A 20206-nucleotide genomic window follows, 5' to 3' on the forward strand; every position below is an offset into this window, starting at 1 on the left:
GGTCAGAACTTTCCTGCCAGGAACTGGCTAGCCAGAGTTTCATAACAATTGATTATTTTAACGGTGAGAAGTGCGTGTGTCAGGATGGCCGAGTGGTCTAAGGCGCCAGACTCAAGTGTTACACTTCCTCTGTCGAGGTTTCTGGTCTCCGAATGGAGGCGTGGGTTCGAATCCCACTTCTGACACAGGTGTATTTTTTGCTTGCCACATTCATACCTGTAGTTTGTTGACCGAATCAAGCAGAAAGGACTTTCTTTGACAGCATCACCTGATTTTGCACCCTCCGTTTTCTTTTTTTTTTTTTAACACTAACAATAACATTCTTTTATTGTAATTCTATTTTGTGCCCTTGAACCCAAACTGATCCTCTTGCCTCTGTCACTATACCCCTAGGAAAGTCCCCAATTTGCTTAGGTTTCTTAGTGTTTATTTCTGAATATTTCTAGTGGCAATTTTTACAGTTTTGCACGCTATCAATACAATTACATAATGCATCGGCTCTCGTTTTGTTTTTGTTTGGGTGATGCTATTATTCTTCGAGCTGGTCTCCATTTGATTTTAGGCAGAGCTGTCTGATATATGGGGCTGTTACCCATGTGTTGTCTGAGTTTTCGTTCTCTTATTTATAATTTGTTCCACCTCTCTGTTCATCTTTCTTAAGCCTTATTTGTTTTCTGTTATTGCTGTGCTCTTTTGGTGAAGATTGTTCTGAAGTTCTTTGAGCATATAATAAATTCTGGGTTTAGCCTATAACTCAGGAGCACATCACTTGCTTACCATACATGAGACTCTGGGTTCTATCCCCAGCACAAAAAAAAATGAATCTTGATGGTGGATGATCTTCAACAGTCTTGTGTGCTAATGATTTGCAGCCATTTCTGCATACTGCATACTCTGAGTATTTTACAGCTGTATTTTGGAGCAGTCAGAATCCCAGGACTTTGTTCCTTAAGTACCTGACAGAGGTAGCTGAGGGAGAAGAGTCTGTCACATAATGTAATTTGTGTTAAACTTCTGTTCTCGCTGCACATTTGTATCTTCCACTGTGCTGGTCTTGCTCTAGCGGGCCTCTGCTCTGGTCCTTTGGGACTTTGTGCTGCCAGACTCTGTGAATTCAAGACCATCCTGGCCTACAGAGCAAGTTCCAGGACAGTCAGGGCTGTTACACAGAGAAACTCTGTCTCAAAAAACAAAACAAACAAATTTCAATTTTATCATAGGTAATTTATGCCTAAGAAAAAAACAGGAAGGACTGGGTATTATGGCGCATGTTTTTAATCCCAGAAATCAAGAGGTAGAGGTGGGTGGAGCTCTGTGAAGTCTGAGTTCAAGCTAGACTGCATAGTGAGTTCCAAATCACATAAGGCTACACAGTGAGATCCTCTCCCTGTCCCCCCTCCACACACACACACACACACACACACACACACACACACACACACACACACGGAGTTGACTTACGTGACTGTGGAGATGAACAACTCTAACAATCTGGCATCGACAAACTAAAGATCAGGATAAAATAGCGCAGTGCTTTAGACTGAGGGCAGAGGAAATGTCCCAGCTCCAGCATCAAGGGAAAGGTCAAATCTATCCATTCTCCCAACTGTTTTCTACCCTAGTTCTCAACAAGCTGGATGGGCCCAACCACATTGGAGAATTCACTTAGTACACTGACACAAACATTAACATCACCTGGAAACATAAAGATGTCTAGAATGATATGGGTACCTGTGGTCCTCTCAAGTGAACAAAAGATGAGCCACTATAGATATATGTGGCATAATGTATTGTTCAGCATGTAAAGGATAATATAAACAATGACTACAGGAAAAGTTAGAAATTGAATTATATAACATGATTTATATAATACAAATAAGGCATATACAAGTTGACTACATATTCTACTAGAATACATGATTATAAAAATGTTAAGATTTAGTACATTATGACGATTCCCCCATGAGGAAAAATGATATTGGGAAAACTATGTAGATAAGAAATGGATCAATTAAGAGTCTTACAAAGTCACATCTCTAGAGCTAAGCTAAAAATGGATGCACTATGAGATAGTCAAAATAATTGCTAATCTCTGTGATACTGTTTTGAAATTTTATTATGTGTTTGGGTGTTTTACCTGAATGTGTAACTGCACACCACATCTGCCTGGTTCCCAAAGAGGCTAAGAGAGGGCTTTGAATCCTCTGGAACTAGAGTTACAAATAGTTGTGAGCTGGTCCATGGGGACAGCAACTGGTACTCTTAACAGCTGAGCAATCTCTCTAGCCCATAGATAGGTAGGTAGGTAGGTAGGTAGATAGATAGATAGATAGATAGATAGATAGATAGATAGATAGATAGATGATAAGTAGACAGACAGATAGAAAATGAAGTTTCTGCTGGTGCTCACACTTGTAATGCAGCACTCAGGAGGCAGAGGCCGAGCCCAACCTGGTGTATATAGTAGTTCCAGGTTAACCACAGTTACAGCATGAGATTTTTGTCTCAAAAAACAAGCAAACAAACAAACAAGACAAAAGCATGAAACAAGGCTTTAAAAACAGATGTGGGAAAATGGGCAAATCAAGATTGTGATCTTTCAAAGATATGGAACAGAAAAGGGTCGCACTGATTTTGGGACATAGAATCACACTGATTTTATCAGCAGAAAGAATTTTGATGAAGGGAAAGTCAAATCATTTACAACACTAGCTGTTGTGACATTAGCATTGTCAAAACACTAAGAGGTCATTGTTGGTGAAAATATAGCAAAACATTACAAAATTCAAAGTTCAGAATGGTCCTCACATATGTGTAAATGCCCACATTATGATTTCTTTACTAAGACATCCGTAAATAGTCCTTTAGCCTCAATTGCACTGAGAGCTGAAAAAATAAGTCTCCTTTCACTCTCAAACACTGCTTCCTTATTTTTCAAAATGTGGTCAGCACACCTTCCATTTCTGTCTACACATGATTTTTATTAGGGTATGAAAAGTGTGTAATGAGCAATATGTCTTCTCAGGCAGGAGTGTTGGAAAGATGGAGACTGGTCAGTTTTTCCCTCCTGCCACAGAGCAGCACAGATGCTTGCTAGAAACCCAGTGAGAGTAGAGCCCAGGAAATGACTGCTTTCCTGTTTCTGTCCTTTCGGGGGAGTTTTTAGCAAGGATGGGCCAAGCTGTTGTCCTTAAACTGTAATGTATTCAAAACCATATATACAGTTATCTTTATATACAGTTATCTTTAAGACATCCAGATCCCACTCTCTTGAGAAGCACCCCGCAATGTTAGTGTGCACCTCTCTCTGTGAATGTCTGTGCTTAAATCTGTATCAGAACCTTTGTTTTTCTTCAGAAAACAAAGTGTGAGGTGTTTATAATAGAGTAGTTTAACCAATCTATGAAATATTATATTATTTATATAAAGAATGAGATGCCACAACATGTTAAACCATTTCCCAACATAAAAGATGACAATACCGGATCTCTGTGAGTTCAAGACCAGTCTGATCTACACAGTGAGTTCCAGGACAGCCAGGAGAAACCCTGTCTCGAAAAACCGAGAGATAGATAGATAGATAGATAGATAGATAGATAGATAGATAGATAGAACAATATGTTCTTATATACGTGTTTATTTAATATCTATATAATATGTATTCTTAGAAATATTATCTAACATATTACATATTTACTAAATGTACGATATATAAATTATCAGGGAAGATGCATAGAATACTTCCAACAAGGGAATTAAGGAAGTGATGTTTTAGAATGAAGAAAGATGTATTACTTAGTTGAGGTGATGGGAGAACTTTAATAGATCCTTGTTTTAAATTACAGGCATGAAAGCAAATTGAATTTTTACTAAGCTTTGAGATGAAATCTTTGTGCTGCCAAGGAACACTTATTACGTTGACAAGGTGGAAGTCTGCAATTTGAGCATGTAGAAAGCAGATAGCCTAAACAAACAATAAAAGAAAATAAGATATATAATATATTATAACTATATAATAAAACACACCTTTTCAAGGTGGACACTTTTAACCTTTCAAGCACTCTGTGCGGATGGCACATGCTGATGTCAGTAGCGGAAAACACTGACTGCTCTATTCAGACATATCATAGGCAAAACACCATCGACTCTGGCGGGACTCGAACCCGCAACCTTTGAATCTCTTAACCACGCTAGAAGTCCAATGCGCTATCCATTGCGCCACAGAGCCCACTTGCGGAACGCTGAGTTCCTAAGACTTCTGAGTATTTACTTGGTTAACAATAGCCCGGTTTCTTGTGAACGGCATTGTTCCATTTGTGTAGTGCTTTACACCGAAAAGTGCAAGAAACAAAAGGACACGAGATCCTCGACGTGACTTTTTGCCCTCACTCAAGCCTATTACACTGGAAAAGTTTGACCAGGGCTCCACCTCAACTTCCCAGATTTGGTGACGCACGCTTGTAACCACAACCCTTGAGAGGCTGAGGCAGAAAGACTTTCGCGAGTTCCGGGCCATCCTGAGCTATAAATAGTAAGACCTTGTCTCAAAGTAAGACAAACAAACAAACAAACAAAAAATCACTACAAAGACAAAACCCTTATCGCATTTAGTGTGGCCTTTCTAGTTCCAAGCTCCGGATCATCTGTTCTGTTTAGAGATCCACACTAGTTTAACTGGAGTAGGGGCCCGGTCAAGTCCTCAGAGCTTCGAGGTTTTCTCATGTTGCATCTGAATTCTTGAAGAGAGGCGGTTTCCTGGATTTATTACACGGGATCACAGAACTTCTCGGGACGGATACCTGAGTGAAATGTTGCATTGTGTTCTGGCAGCTCTGGAATTCTCTAGGCTTTTCGCCTGTGAGTTTTCTTTGGTGGCTGAGCTGAGATGTTCCAAGCGAGAATCCCTTTTCAGACACAGTGTTCCCATGCTCTTTCCACAAATTCATTTAGAATAAAGTAAGATGGAGCGAGCGCCCGAATTTATGCATGAAGACAGATGACGAGACTTCAGGATCCTTGTACAATCTCGTCTCTCCAGGTTGAGGCCCCAACGCAGGCGAACTCAACTTCCTACACTGAGTCCCTCTCTCCCCGTCACTCTTGCAGCTTCGTCCACTCTTTTCTTCACCTATTGCACCTCTTCCTACCGCTCCTGCTGACTTCCCCTTATTTTCCAGCTGATGGAAGGAAAGGAATAGGAAGTAACTGGAAAGCGGACTATAGTATACAGTATAGAATATGAAATAAGCAAGAGTGAGAATAAGAAGAAAGCCGAATTGTGGTGTGTGGTCCAAGTGGTACAGTTCCCACACTTTTTACTTCCCGGGTCCGTAACATAGTAACTCTTAAGTACTTTCAAGCCTTTTGATTACTTACAGAATCGGAAGACAAAGGCAGCTTAAAATGCTCAAAGAATACTATACTCGGTTACAAGGTTGGGCATGCTTTTATTTTAAATATGATTGCTAGTCTTGCTCAACAGTTTCTTGACTCTTGGGTGAGGACACGTGTCCCCTTACATTTCCTTGATTTTCTATCCAACCTCAAATCCTGCTTTAGGCTCAGTACTTTGCAAGCGTCTCGGACTTTCATGGAGGTCTGGCTGTTTGTGACCTAAGTCTTCGAATAAACCATGTGTGTCGCGGGTGGGGGGGGTGGTGACGTCTTCATTATGCTTATTTTTAAGTGAACTCCGGTTAGGAAAAGAAACTCCTGGGTTGACAGTTTCTGGCGATTTCGAACGCTTTTCCTAAGAGAGAGAGAAGGGCTGCGGTACATACTTGGGAACCAGATGAGGGTCCTTGGACATAGTAAACAGAAAGTGTTTGCTTCCTGAAGTCCACTAAGCGGTGTCGTTCACAGAAGAGTTCCTGAAAGTTCTAGAAAAAGAATAATCCGGTCCATGCTTCGAAATTACCCACAAGGTCTGATTCTACGCTGATGCTGAGACGAAATTTTTTTCTGTTTCAAAACCTTGTCCCACAGCTCTTGTCCCACTGGCGCCAGATGACTAATAGACCAATTTAGGAATAATGATCCTTTACTATAGAGAAGGAGAGAGCTTACAGCTGTAGTCGTGGCCGAGTGGTTAAGGCGATGGACTAGAAATCCATTGGGGTCTCCCCGCGCAGGTTCGAATCCTGCCGACTACGAGTTAACATCTGTTTTGACCCATTCGAAGTCTACACTGAACCAGATTAGGTGTTGTGGTGAAGGACTATGAAATTGAGAATGTTATTTATATATGCTGACAAAACAATGAGATATGTGCTGGGAAGAAAAAAGTCCAAAAGTCCTGTTCTAAACTAGATCTCACTTTCCTGTTTATTTCAGAAGATCCAAATGAAATGGATTCTTAGTCATCTTAGAGAGCTCCCAGGAATCAACCTTTGCTTTCTTAAAGACAATGAACCGGATCACTAGATAATCTAATAATCTATGTGAAGAAAAATCTCGCAGGGGTGCAGGACACGAAACAACGGCAGACGCAGCTCAACATCATTTGTAAATCTTTTCCAGTTTTCCAGAACACACACACACACACACACACACACACACCTAAAAATGCCCACTTGAAGGTTTCTAGGTAGTAAATCACATGAAATACTTAAAACATTTGGTCCAATTCTGGAATATCTGAGAACCACTGAAACAGACAAAGTAAATAAATCCCTGAGGATTTTCTTTGAAAGGGTGTCACCAGTAGATATATATTAAGAATTTTGACTTTGAAAACGGGGTGTGGTAGCATATTGCCCCAGGACTATGCTCCTCCGAGGAGCTGTAAGGATAGGGAATTCAAAGACAAACGTAGTTACAAGGTCACAGAAAGCCAGTCTGGGCCAGACGCTGTCACAAACAGAAACTGAGACTAATAATGTAGCATTCCTATTCTTCGTTGATCATAGGAGAGTGGGAAAGACCTAACATGTGGTTCCATGGTGTAATGGTTAGCACTCTGGACTCTGAATCCAGCGATCCGAGTTCAAATCTCGGTGGGACCTGCCTGGTTTTTTAATTTTCTTTTTGTCGAGGTTTAGTCGTCCACCACATTCCACCTCACTGCATTGGTGATCAAGTAGAGAGAGAATTCGAATCAAATATAGTAAATGAGGTGAAGGTCAATGTAAACTTACATGTCCATCACTACAATAAATAAATAGAACCGTCAGTAAAATAAGTCAATGCAAATAAATAAATCATCAAATATGTCCAGCACTGTAATAAATAAATAAATATAAATAAATAAGATCACCAGTAAAATGAATCCATCCAACTGAAAAAAAAAATCTCATTTACTGTGTGTGTCATCTACAAATGACCTGCAGCTGCATGGTTTCTCCCTCTCCCTGCAACAACCACTGAAATTAGTTTATGTGTGCATAAAACACAGCAAGACAATAAATAGGTGCAGAAAATAAAATTTGAAAATTTTATGATAACTGACTCTAAGTAAAAGGACATAGAAGACTTGTTACATTTGGGGTGATCTATAGATTGAAAGCAGAAGGGTTGGGAAAGTTTGGGGAATTCCATAATACTTTTTCAGTGCTTATCTGATGACTATTATTACTCAAAAAAAAAAAAGAAAAACAAAAAGAAAAAGGAAGGAAGGAAGAGAAAGAAAACACTAACAATCTCTTTATCAGCTAAAATGGGGACATCCGATGAATGTATTTCCATTAACTTTAGCTTTGTCCTCTAATCTGCCTCTCTATGGTGAGATTATTTTTTACTCCTGATTTCTGATGTCTCCCAATTTAGAGCAGAGCTTCTGTCTTTGCAGCCCTCTCCAAGTCACTTAACTAAAGTACAAATGTGAGTCTGGTGATTTCTAATCCTCCTTACAAGAATCAATTTTTTTTCCATTAGAATGGTTCACCCTTGCTGTTATGAATAAACAGATGTTGTCATGAAAGTTATTAACGCTGTCCACAAAATCTTGATGGCTTATATTTTGTTTTGGTGTTCAGATGCAGGCATTAGTGTTTGCTATATTCCACAGTTCAAGGTACATTATCATTACCAATCTATGTAAAAAACCCTGACTGGCCTCATTCAGTATGCATCCTAGGCTGGCCTTGGAATCGAAGTAATTCTTCTGCTTGTGGCTCCTAAATACTGGATTATAGGTGTGCACCAAAACTCCTAGCTCTTAACTGGTTCTTTATTCTCACAATGGATTACCTCTAATCTTTTCCAAAGACTGTATAAAATATGTTTAATATTTACATTTGTAATAGAATTCACTACTTCCTACAAAGCACATTTAATGTTATTATTTTATATGAATGCTAATTTGTTATATGTTTCATTCTGCTCCTGAAGTAGTTACCTTCTTCCTTTTTTTTCATATTGTTCATAAGTTTAAATATAGCTCCATTTCTTTCAAGTACTGCATAATACTTTGTTTGGCACAAAATGCACCTTCATTGCATATAAAATCCTTGACTCTCATTGTTTCCTAAGTGTCTCATAGGTCTGTCTCCTCTCCCTCAGAGCTGAATGGTTTCCCCAGCTCTGGGACTGCTCCCTAACTAGTTCTTTCATGTTTAGAGCCAAATAACTTTATAAAAATTTACCAGGGTCCACAGGACTTTAAAGAGGCAAGAGGAGAATAAGACCCATCTGCTTTCAAGAGTTCCAGCTCAGGCAGAGCTACACAGTAAGAGTTCTCAACAATTAAAAAAAACAAAACACAACAATCTTTTACTATTGACAGTTGCAATCCACAGTTCCAGTGGTTATATTCTCTCTCATGTTTGGAGCTGTGCTCTTGTCTTTTCCCTGACAATGTGATTGCCTGCTTCTCACTCCATGCTTACTCTCACCCAGAAATTTGATAGCATCTTTATTTCAGAATTGTGAAATCTGAGCTCATAATCCTATCTAGAATCCCTCAGTTTACCATTTCATTGTGTGTCATTGAGCAGTTTATCTAGAATGGAGAAAATAGGCATGGTGGTACAGCCCTATAATCCTATCTCCCGTGAGTTGAGGCAGAAAGCTTTCAGGGAGTTTCAGGTCAGTCTGAGCTACAGATTGAGCTCAAGGCTAGCCTGGCAGTTCAACTCAGTGCTAGACCACTTGCCTAGCATTCCCAATCTACGTTCAATCCTTAGTGCTATGATGGAGTTAATATGCCTTCTCGGCAATCAATCACTCCCGCATGCAGAGATTAGTAAAGGAAATGAATAGTGCACAACTGGTCCTGGCCAGCCTTATACAGAAATCTGTTACGGTCTTAAGGCTCAAGTTCCAATTTGAGCAATTAAACATGTTTCACAAAGACAGAAGAAATTCCAAGGTTCGGTTGTTTGGACAAGTAGGGAGATTTACAGTATAGAACAATATCATTGTTATCTAGAGGCACACCAAGGCTGCTTTTCCCAGGCAGCTGCTAATCAAGGTCATCCTGTCTGTCTGGTGGAATTATGCTGAAAAGAGAACTGGGAGTGCTCCTTTAGCTAAATTCTACTTTGTGTAATTTAATATTTTCAAAAGCAAGTTTATAGTAGATGCCATTTTGTATTCTCAGTTTTTTGTATACCAGTAGCGGGAGGTGATAGTATGCAAGTCTGACCTTCAAACATTTTTAAAGTGTACGCCACCTCAAGTAAATCACTCTGCTTCGGCCTTCCAAGTACACCACGGAGGAGTTTACATTACACAGCTGTGATGAGCCAAAGAATTTATCAAAGTAAACAGCATAATTTTCTCAAGCACATTCAGTAAATCAACAGTGATTGTTTGTCAACCTGAGTCTTGGTAAAACCGTAGTCGGCAGGATTCGAACCTGCGCGGGGAAACCCCAATGGATTTCAAGTCCATCGCCTTAACCACTCGGCCACGACTACCTGTTCGCTACTGCTTCTGAAGTACAAATATAAAGTAATGAATAGGTGAAGTTTTCACAGAAATCTAGTGATAAAGGATGTCTTAGCGCATATCGAGAAGCAAAAAGAACCACAGATACGGTTGCTAGAGAATAAAGGCCTCCCAGAGGCGACCCCTCTCTACTGACTCATTCTCTGGAATCCGCGGAAAGGGGTCTGCAGTTCAAAGCAGTTTTAGGCAAGAAGGAGCAATACAAGGAGAAAGACAATGAGGAAAGTGAGAAAACATGGATCATTTTAGAGTTAAAATCTAAACCTACAATCCCCGCTGCCTTACATTGCAGAGGGAATGGGGTGCTGGGAAAAGGCGGCGACTTGTGTCCTCGGATCTCAGTCTCACTGTAGCTAAGACTGCGTCCCCAAACCCCAGAGCTCCGTAGAGGAAGGAACTCCAAGTAGAATTTCCAAGGATTTTGACTTGGTGAGGGTAGTTCTCTGTCTTGCCTAAGAAAAGGACAAGTGATTAGAGACACGCAAACTTCAACAAATCAAATGAAATTAACATAGTTGATTTCTTATGTAGGAGACTTGGGCCGTTGGTTGAGTGGGATCGTTAAAAGAACTGGCATAATTTATTGTATCTCTCTTCACATACATGTCAGGAAGTTTGTATCGTGTGCTTCATCTAGAAGCATATATATTCAGAGAACTTATCCAAGACTTAGATGACATAGATATTTATAAAGATGTTGAATACGTGACCTCAGTGACCCACAGTGAAGCTCTCTCAACTTGTTTCCTTTGGTTTTGTACGTTCCTGTGCTGTTTTTGAAATAGATTGGCTATAGCAGTCTGAGGCTGCTCTTCAACGGTATGCCAGTGTCCTCGGAGGCCAGAAAAGGGTGTTTGTTTAGTTGGGGCTGAGGTTATAAGTTGATGGGAACCACTTGCTTGAATGCTGGGAACCTATCTCAGATCCTCTGGAAGAGCAGCTAACCACTTCAACCTCTTTAACTGGGATTATTTTAAAGACTAGTTTGGCTAAAAAAGGAGATAGAGAATAGTTCTATGAGTTCTATATGTGTGCTTGTGCATACCTGTGTGTGTGTCCTGCGAGTACGTGTGATTGTTGTGTGGTACAAGGAATTGAACGCAGGGCTGCCAGGAAGGACCCGGCAGGTAGAGCAGAGGAAGGGCCGGTCGAGCTGGTCTCTTCCCGGGGCTGAGCGGGATGGTGAGTGTCCATGACTCAGACCCTCCCCCACTAGTTACGGTTGGGAGTCTGTCGAAGCAGGATCTGGACAGGGTGAAGTGACGTGAGGAGTAAGGGCCAATAATATGCCACCAAGCAGGCAGGTAGCTAGGCAGGGGGCAATCTTGCATCAGGTCTGGCTGAGTCACCCGGGTCGGAGACAGGTCGCCAAACTCTAGCCAGGCTCAGGAGCTTACACTGGGCCTCACACCCCAGCCTTTCTTAGGCCATAGTAGGTAAATACTCCACCACTGAGCCCAAAGCTCACATTTTTAAGTATTGGAGAGCTGGGTTTCTTGAGGTCAATTTCATAATTCGTCCTGCATATGTAATGCAGAAAAAGAAAGTTTTAAAATATATGGTGCGCTCTTAAATCAAATGGTTGTCAGTTCTCTAGTTATACAATAATAAAACATACACAGGAAATGTTCTAAATCTAGGTGTTGAAAATGTAGTTGATTGGCAGATCACACCTAGCATATGTGAGGCCCTGAGTGGAATCCCTGTATTACACAGGCATGCACACACATATTTTGAATGTTATTTATTCAGACATCAAATACTGAATTCTCTCTATTGATCGTGTGATATTCCCAGCCATCAGTGGGTTACACAGTTGATTTAGCTATGCACATTTGAACAAAAATTATTTTATCTTAATTACACCCATTTTTCAGAAGAAATACAAGAATCTTTTTGATTGGAATCTAATGAAAACTGAACATTACTTTAAAAGGCTGATTTTTTTCTGTCAATAACTGACATTGAATCCTATTCTACCTGTAACTTAATAAGCATTTGCCGTTTACAGACTGTAAACTGTGCATCTTTTTTTTACTAATTTATTTTAACTTTATTTTATGTGCAGTGATGTGAGGTCCCCTGGAACTGGAGTGATCTTAGCCACTGAGCCACCTGGCCAGCCCCATACTGTGCATCTTTTGCAAGTGGGTAAGGGACACAACCAGTTAAATTCCTGCTCTGCTATTTGATATTTCCCTGAAGCATATTCCATATCTGCAAATTACTTGAATTATAAAAAGCAAAAATCTGGTACAATGTGAAGTGGAGATCTGGCTCATGACTAACATTGTATGACAAAGGTGTCCACTTTAAAGATTGCTTACCAGTTTGGTTCCATAAGTGTTTGAGGAAAATGTGCAACTATCCATGTTTAACCAACCTCCTTGCAGACTTCGCTTGTGTAAGGCAACCAGAAGCATTGCAGAAGGTCCAGACAGAATTGAAGAGCAAAAAACAGTGCATATCATTGAAGAAAGCTAATCCCTTCCCTCTGCCTCTTTTCCCTCAATTGAGACATAAGGATTAAGTGATGTCATGTATATAAATAAAGTTATTTTGCAAAATCCAAAGTAAATTTTAGTAACCAGCACTATTTTGTTAAAGTGCATCCCACTGTTCACCTCGTCTCAGTAATATAGACTTACATTTCACTTATTTTCATCAACTTCAGAACTTTGATTTCTTGGATTTTCAAAACTTAATTAGAATGCTAAAAATGGATAGTCATTTATGTTTTGTGAATTGTTTCTTTAATTCACAGTCCCAAAGAGAATTTAGATCTTGTCCCAGTTGTTAGATGTACCTCAAGGATTCCTAGAATAGAAAATAGGAAAGGTAGTCTCTGGAAATATCTCTTTCACATCATTATAAAGGGTCTTCTCAACTTTGAAGATGAAGGACTGCATGAACGTGTTAATCTGCCACCAAATCATTATTTCTATATGAGAGGTCTCAACTACTTAAAATTATACATCACTAGTAGAAAAGTTGGACTTTCGAAGCTCAGCCAAGTTCGTTATCCTAAGGTCTTAGTTTGTCGTCTGTAGTCGTGGCCGAGTGGTTAAGGCGATGGACTAGAAATCCATTGGGGTCTCCCCGCGCAGGTTCGAATCCTGCCGACTACGAAGATAATTATAAGTAAGCCAAGTTGTCTCCTATGCCTGACAACTTAACTTGTTTATGCTTTCATAACATAACAGCTCGTCACTGTAATCTGAAAGAACTACAAAAGCTTTAGAGGCAATTAGGTTAAGAATCATGTTTTCCTGTTATTCGTTTTTGTTATTTTGTTTTAGACAGCTCCTCAAGCTCTCAGGCTGGCTTCAACTCATTATGTGGCCTTAAATGCTTGATCCTCCACCTCTGTGTCCCAAATGCTAAGATCATCAGCATTAGCTACTGTTGTTATAATTTTGTTATTGTTGTTTCTGTTTTTTGTTTTTTGTTTTATTTCGAGGCAGGGTTTCTCTGTATTGTTTTGGAGGCTGTCCTGGAACTAGCTCTGTAGACCAGGCTGGCCTCGAACTCACAGAATGTTGTTTCTGTTTTTATCTTGGGCTATTTTTTTTTTTTTTTTTTGACAAGGTTTCTCTGTGTAGACCCAGCAGTTCTGGTTCTGGAACTCTCTCTATAGACCAGTCTTGCTTCATACTCAGAGATCCATCTACCTGGTTAATTGTCTTCTAATTTCTTCTATTGGATCATAAGTCATTTGTGCTCAGCTTTTTATTATCTTATTTACATATTTTAATTAACACATCCATTTCAATACAGCTATGTGTGGCTGAACAAAAAGTTCTGGAAACATTAGCATCAATGTCTTTTTTTTGTTTTTGTTTTTTTGGTCCTTCTGGAAACATTAGCATCAATGTCTTTTTTTGTTTTTTTGGTCCTGGCTGACCTGGAACTCTCACGGAGATCCACCTGCCTCTCCCGCCCAGTGTTGGGATTAAAGGCATGCGCCACCACCACCCAATCTCTTTTGTTTTGTTTTCAAGATGTGGTTGCTATGTTTAACAGACTTGGCTGTCTTGAAATAAGTTTGTTTTACATGTCAATCCCAGTTCCCTCTCCCCCCCTGCCCCCTACCAACTCCCACCCCATTCCCTTTCTTCTCCCCAATGAGGGTGAGGCCTTCCGTGGGGAATCTTCAAAGTCTATCATATCATTTGGAGCAGGGCCTAGGCTGAGAAAGTATCACCTGGGAAGTTTTTTTTTATTAACATTTTTTTAAACATTTATTTATTTATTTATTTTGAGTGCGTTGTCTGCATGTACACCTTTACACCAGAAGAAGGCATCAGATTCCATAGATGGTTATGAGCCAACATGTGGTTGCTGGCAGTTGAACTCCAGACCAATGCTCTTAACCTCTAAGCTGTCTCTTCAGCCTCACTTCAAATTTTTAAATTTATACTCAGAATCAAATGTATTATCAATAGGTATTAATATTACCTTTCATAACTATTAGTGCAACTTTGCTGTTTAATCAGCAAGGCAATCGCTGTTTTTGTTTTGTTTAAGGCACTTGTTTCTGTCTTCAGGGAACTTCTGTAATGCCAGCACTTGGAAGGGAGAGGCTGAAGGATCAGAAGTTCAAGGTTCTCCTCTACAGAGCAAGCTTGAGACCTTGGCTGTCTGAGACCGTGTCATATATACAGGCTCAACTTACATAGAATTGATGACACACAGAAAGAGACAAGACAGGAAATTCTGTTTCTATTTACACACCTTCCTGTTGGTATTAATAACCAAAGAAAGAGGGTTATACCAGCTGTGGCAGCTGAAAGGAACAGTCTTGATGAACTGAACTTGAACAACCCTGAACAAGTCTATTTATTCATTGTTACACAAAACTTGTTTTTTTTTTTTTTTTTGCTTTTTTTTTGGGGGGGGGTAAAACAAGCTCCTCATACCAAAGCCCCTGATCTAATCTATATGTTTTGTGAAGGAAAACATCACATCCCTGCAATTTTAGTCCTTATTGTGTACTGCTTACAGTACCCAATAATGCAGGACATTCCAGGTGTTCCAGGACCATCTTGTGACCAAAGTTTTACAAAGGCTGTAAAGCTCCTTCAGAAAAAACAGCTCCATAGGTAACAGAAAAAAATCACTGTTTTCCACAATGATTTATTCAAGGTCCAAGTACTTCTAGAAAACGGCTATTCATTCTGATGTTTATCCTAGATACAGTGACAACAACTATTTCATTCCATTGTTTATCCTAGATACAATGATTCTAGTAGAATTCCACTACACCTTCCCATGACATGTTTCCTCTCCATACACAGGAAATTATCAGAAACTGTGGGCACTTTCAGAGTGGGGCTCTCAGAATATGCTTTGAAAATGAACTAGATAGACTAATTACCAGCCCCATTTTTTCTTTTCTACTGGACCTACAGGTGTCTCCCTTGAGTGTTCCAAAAGCTAGGAGCAATGCCGAATAATGGTGCTATACACCTGTAATCCCAGCACAGAAAGAGGTCTAGGACAACCAGGGCTATGCAGAAAAATCTTGTCTAAGAAACCTTACCTAGAGAAAACAAACCAAAAAAGTGAGGAACAAACACTTAGGAACACTTTCTGAGAAGGCAAACTCACAGCACTGGTTTGACATGGGTATAGGTATGGGTGTACTTGTGACCTCCTAAGGTACCACACTGAGGTTATGAATCATTAACGATTCAAAGCTATTTCTTAAGCAGTTTTGTGCTTTGATTATACTTTGATACTTTTTAATGTCTTTAATTATATTATGCAATATGAAAGAAAAATTAAAAACACTCTTGTCTTGTCACCCAGTGTTTTCTTTTCTTTCTTTCTTTCTTTTTTTTTCTTTCTGAGATAGGGTTTCTCTGTATTGTTTTGGAGGCTGTCCTGGAACTCCCTCTTAGACCAAGCTGTCCTTGAACTCACAGAGATAACTCACAGAGATAAACCTGCCTCTGCCTCCCAAGTGCTGGGATTAGGGCGTGCACCACCAATGCCCGGCCACCCAATGTTTTCTATGCCTTGTTATTCTTCTTCTCAAAAATATTTTATTTGTTTTGTGAGATAAGATCTTTTGTAGCCCTCCAACTCCATAATTAGCCATGATGACTTTGAACTCCTGGCCCTTCTTTATTGACTTGTAGTCCTCCCTAGTGCTGTTATTACAGACATGTACAGGATGCAAAATTTCATGTTCTTATTGGCATATAGTGTAACCCTTTGTAGGAAAACCAAGTTGAGCATTTGTTTTCTTTCTATCTGTCTAGAAACAGCCAGACAGTTCAGGGCTTACACAGGTTAGAGAGTCAGAATCACAAAATGACAAGTCACACAAGTGTTTCCAGAATCAAGACTTCAACTGGGGCCTGGGGTGGGAAGGGATGACCAGGCAGCAGGAAATGTGATCAGAAGTTCAAGGTCAACCTCCACTACAGAGCAAGCTTAAGGCCAGCTTGGGCTATCTAATATCTTTTTTTTTTTTCCTGTCTCCTAAGAAAGAGTTTCTCTGTGTCCTGACTGTCCTGAACTCGCTCTATAGACTAGACTGTCCTCAATTTACAGAAATTCACCTGTCTTTGCTTCCCCAGTACTGGAATTAAAGGTGTAGGCCATCACCACCCTGAGAGACTTTGTCTTTAAAAATATTTTAGGTTTGAATTACATAGAATTGATGACACTCAGAGTCAGGAGAAAAGCAGTGGATTCCCAAGTAACCCATATAATATGCATATTGCATGCCCACATATATATTATAATGATGTTACAGGCTTTTAATTCCAGCTACTTGGTTTCAAGTTCAAGGCTTGTCTGGACTACAGAATGGGCTCAAGCTTACCATAGGCAATTTAGTGATTTTTTTTTGTCTCAAGATAAAAGTAAAACCAGTCCAGGACAGCCTCCAAAACAATATAGAAACCCTGTCTCGAGGGAAAAAAAAAGTAAAACCAGGGCTGGAGATTTAGTTCAGTAGCAGAGCATTTGCTCAGTTAGTGCACTAGGCTTTAGGCTCCATCTCCAAGACCACAAAACACAGTGGTTGCTCACAAGACTAGAGCTGTTGACAAAGACTGAAGGTCATTAGAGGATCTGTAAGTATATTTTTATGACATCATTTCAAATGGGGAAGTCATTCTCAATCTTGAGTTCCCTCTTGGGAACAGGATTCGGAGTTACTTTCACAGATTGTTTCATTGTGGAACAATCTGTCTTCCTCAACTTCACATGGATCATAAACATACATCTCTCCTCCCTCCTCCTACACTCCCATCCGGTTTTCCCTGCATCTCCACTTGTGCTTCTCTCTTCTGTGCATCTTCTTCATTTTCTCCCTTCTGTACATCTGCTCTGAACATAGCCTCCCATCCCCCCTCCCCACCCTTTGCTTTCTGTCTTCTCTCTTCCTCCCCTTATATTTCCCACTGAATCCCTTTCTCCTCCTCTTCTGTCCATCTAAAAGGCAATGAGGAATCTCATTACCAGGTCTATTCCCGGTCCACACATGGAGACATAGATCATCCAGGTCTTGTTCTAGAATTGCTTTCTCTCTGCGTGTTGTCTTGCACGCATTCTATTAAAAAAAAAAAAACTGGAACTAGGAGACTGAGGCAGGATTGTCTTGAGGTCAAAGCTATAAGGATTGTCTTGAGGTCTAAACTAGCCTGGACTGCAGGACATGACTTCCCCAAAATAACCACCACCGAAGACATCTATTAGCAATTGTTGGAAGTTGGGAGTTTCAGGGATCAAGGTTTCTTGGGGGTTTTCCGAGACTGCGTTTCTCTCTAACAGACCAGCTGTACTGGAACTCAATCTACCGAGAGTCTGATACACCAGCATTGCTGAGCATGAAAGATGTCTTCTATTAATTAAACATGGGGCGAATATTGTGCAAATAAAAACTTCTTAGCAGAGGATGGTTTCGATCCATCGACCTCTGGGTTATGGGCCCAGCACGCTTCCGCTGCGCCACTCTGCTGCTTGCTGTAGCGCACGCTGAAGCTCCTATGTAGTTCCATCAGGTTTAGGTTTAATTACATTATTCTCTTACACTTTTAAAATTTAGCCTTTGTAATCCAGATCTAACAAAAATTGCCAAATGGATTCTCCTGGGTCATAAATCAAGATCTCAAAGACCGGATCAAGACCGAGTTCCCTGGGTTTGGACTTTCTCGAAGTCGTTACCAGTAGGCGGTGTTTGTTTGTTTGTTTGTTTGTCTGTTTTGCGAATGTCGGCTCTCCAGAGGAAGAATCCTGGGAAGTCTTCCAAATTTTTTTTTGTTTTTTTGTTTTTCGAGACAGGGTTTCTCTGTATTGTTTTGGGTCTTCCAAATTTCTAACAGTCTCATTCTTACCACCAAAGCCGCCTCTTCTGGACTGCCGCCTCCTCCTGCAGACCCCATTTCCCTCGTCTGCCAGGCACCTATTCCCATCACTTGGACAAATTCCCCACGTGTACAAGCTTCAGCTGAGTTTGCGGCTCCGGCTTGTAATCTAAGCACTGTGAGTTTGAGGCAGGAGGATTGCCTTGAGTCCCAAGCCAGAGTAGTCTATAAAGGAAGACCCTGATGCAAAAGGGAAACAAGTAAATATTTAAATAAATACATAATGAATGAGATTAGTGTCACCATTAAATGTTTAAACACCACATTTAAAACATTTTTTTGTTTTTGTTTTTATTTTTGTTTTTCGAGACAGGGTGTCTCTGTATTGTTTTGGAGGCTGTCCTGGAACTCGCTTTGTAGATCAGGCTGGCCTCGAACTCATAGACTGGCCTCCAACTCACAAAGTTTCGGCTGTCTCTGCCTCCCGAGTGCTGGGATTAAAGGCGAGCGCCATCAATGCCTGGCAAAACACCACATTTTTAAATTCCTAAAATACAAAAGAAAATAAATGCTACACTAATTAATTAACTAATTATTAACTAATTAATTTTGGCCATCCCGGGAATTTGGGTCTTTCAGTTTTTTAGTCAGATGGAAGCAAAAAGTGTTTACTTGTGACATTCACATCACAAGCAGGTTAAGTAGGATTCTAGATCTCTGTAAGAGGGTGCTCTTCCAAGGACGCACTCGATACCAGCATCACAAAAGTTTGGTAAAGAAGGTTGTGCTTTAGAGTGAGGTTTTTGTTTAGAATTGGTCGGGTTTCTTCTTCCTTTTCCTCTTCCTCTTCCTCTTCCTCCTCCTCCTCCTCTTCTTCTTTTTTAACCCAAAAATTTTTCCAAACTTCTGAATGTTTTGAATTTAGTAGGTATGATTTTTGTAAAGTCAGAGGCCCAAATGGATCACTAGTCCATGTCTTTAATTACTCAGCCACAATTACACAAGTTGCTGTTGTGTTTAAATAAAATAGCTGTCGTTAACTATAGATCCCCTTTAAAGGTTTAGCCAGGAGCTAGTATGTTTACAGCCAGCATTTTCCACTTCTTGTTCTTTAGATGACTATGGTGCTAGCATACCAAACCAGCAGCTACATTATATCCTCAGGACCAGACGCTTTACCTTGTTGATCTGCTAAAATGAAACCAGATAGCCAAAAGTGGGTGAGGTAATCGGAGGGCAGGATGGATGAGGAAGAAGGATCAATAAGAACAAAGTAGAATGACGTTTGTATAAAAATGATATAATGAAACTGATTGTTTCTAATGCTAACTTTAAAATTGCTGAGGTCCTGTAAATGTGTAAGTGTGTGTGCATGGGGTGAGGACGGATAGAAGCAGTGGGGACTTGCAGGTAGGAGAAACGACCATTGCTGTGACTATATAAGGACCAGAGTTTAGAAATCGGATTATTTTGTGCGTTTGAAAGACTTGCTCCACAAAAGAAAAACAAATCAGGTTCCACCGAGATTTGAACTCGGATCGCTGGATTCAGAGTCCAGAGTGCTAACCATTACACCATGGAACCTCACATTAGAAGGGTATAGACTGCTAACTGATGAGGTATAGTTCTATTACAGAATTTCAGTAAGAAGGCTCTAAATTTGTTTTACGTTTTGCTATCCGTCACTGCGGCACACCTTCCTGCTCAGTTGTGCTCAGGGCTCTTCCTGCAAAGTGGAAGCGAAATCGCTCTAAACAGGTAAAACTCACGATCTCCAATCTTCAACGTCCCTGACCTACCTCTACTACTCTGAGAACCCAGCAGGCCACGGATGGCTTCACCCTGGAATCTGCGGCTGCGCAGTGAGTGGCCTTTGAGATTCCAGAACCTTTGTCCTGTCCCCAATTTAAGGGACAGTTGGGGCAGTTTACTTCCAAAGTGTTCGATTTGTGGACTTCTTAGGGGTGGAGACGTTCCAAGTCTTAGGAAGGCACCAC

The 20206-nt window shown here is 40.3% G+C and overlaps 8 non-coding genes across 8 annotated transcripts; 4 read left to right on the top strand and 4 right to left on the bottom strand.

The window, feature by feature from the left end:
- Positions 1 to 78: 78 nt before the first annotated feature.
- Positions 79 to 185, top strand: Trnal-caa. The gene is made up of 2 exons: positions 79 to 116; positions 140 to 185. It is a non-coding gene; the product is annotated as a tRNA-Leu (tRNA).
- A 3957-nt stretch (positions 186 to 4142) lies between these two features.
- Trnar-ucu lies at positions 4143 to 4228 on the bottom strand. The gene is given in 2 exon segments: positions 4143 to 4178; positions 4192 to 4228. It is a non-coding gene; the product is annotated as a tRNA-Arg (tRNA).
- Positions 4229 to 6070: 1842 nt separating this feature from the next.
- Positions 6071 to 6152, top strand: Trnas-aga. Its single transcript has one exon. It is a non-coding gene; the product is annotated as a tRNA-Ser (tRNA).
- A 780-nt stretch (positions 6153 to 6932) lies between these two features.
- On the top strand, positions 6933 to 7004 carry Trnaq-cug. Its single transcript has one exon. It is a non-coding gene; the product is annotated as a tRNA-Gln (tRNA).
- Positions 7005 to 9775: 2771 nt separating this feature from the next.
- Positions 9776 to 9857, bottom strand: Trnas-uga. The gene has a single exon. It is a non-coding gene; the product is annotated as a tRNA-Ser (tRNA).
- Positions 9858 to 12934: 3077 nt separating this feature from the next.
- On the top strand, positions 12935 to 13016 carry Trnas-aga. Its single transcript has one exon. It is a non-coding gene; the product is annotated as a tRNA-Ser (tRNA).
- Positions 13017 to 17791: 4775 nt separating this feature from the next.
- Trnam-cau lies at positions 17792 to 17863 on the bottom strand. The gene has a single exon. It is a non-coding gene; the product is annotated as a tRNA-Met (tRNA).
- A 1858-nt stretch (positions 17864 to 19721) lies between these two features.
- Trnaq-cug lies at positions 19722 to 19793 on the bottom strand. Its single transcript has one exon. It is a non-coding gene; the product is annotated as a tRNA-Gln (tRNA).
- Between the last annotated feature and the right edge of the window lie 413 nt (positions 19794 to 20206).

The sequence above is a fragment of the Mesocricetus auratus genome, unplaced genomic scaffold (genome assembly GCF_017639785.1).
Source record: "Mesocricetus auratus isolate SY011 unplaced genomic scaffold, BCM_Maur_2.0 Super-Scaffold_100013, whole genome shotgun sequence".
NCBI classification, from domain to species: Eukaryota; Metazoa; Chordata; class Mammalia; order Rodentia; family Cricetidae; genus Mesocricetus; species Mesocricetus auratus.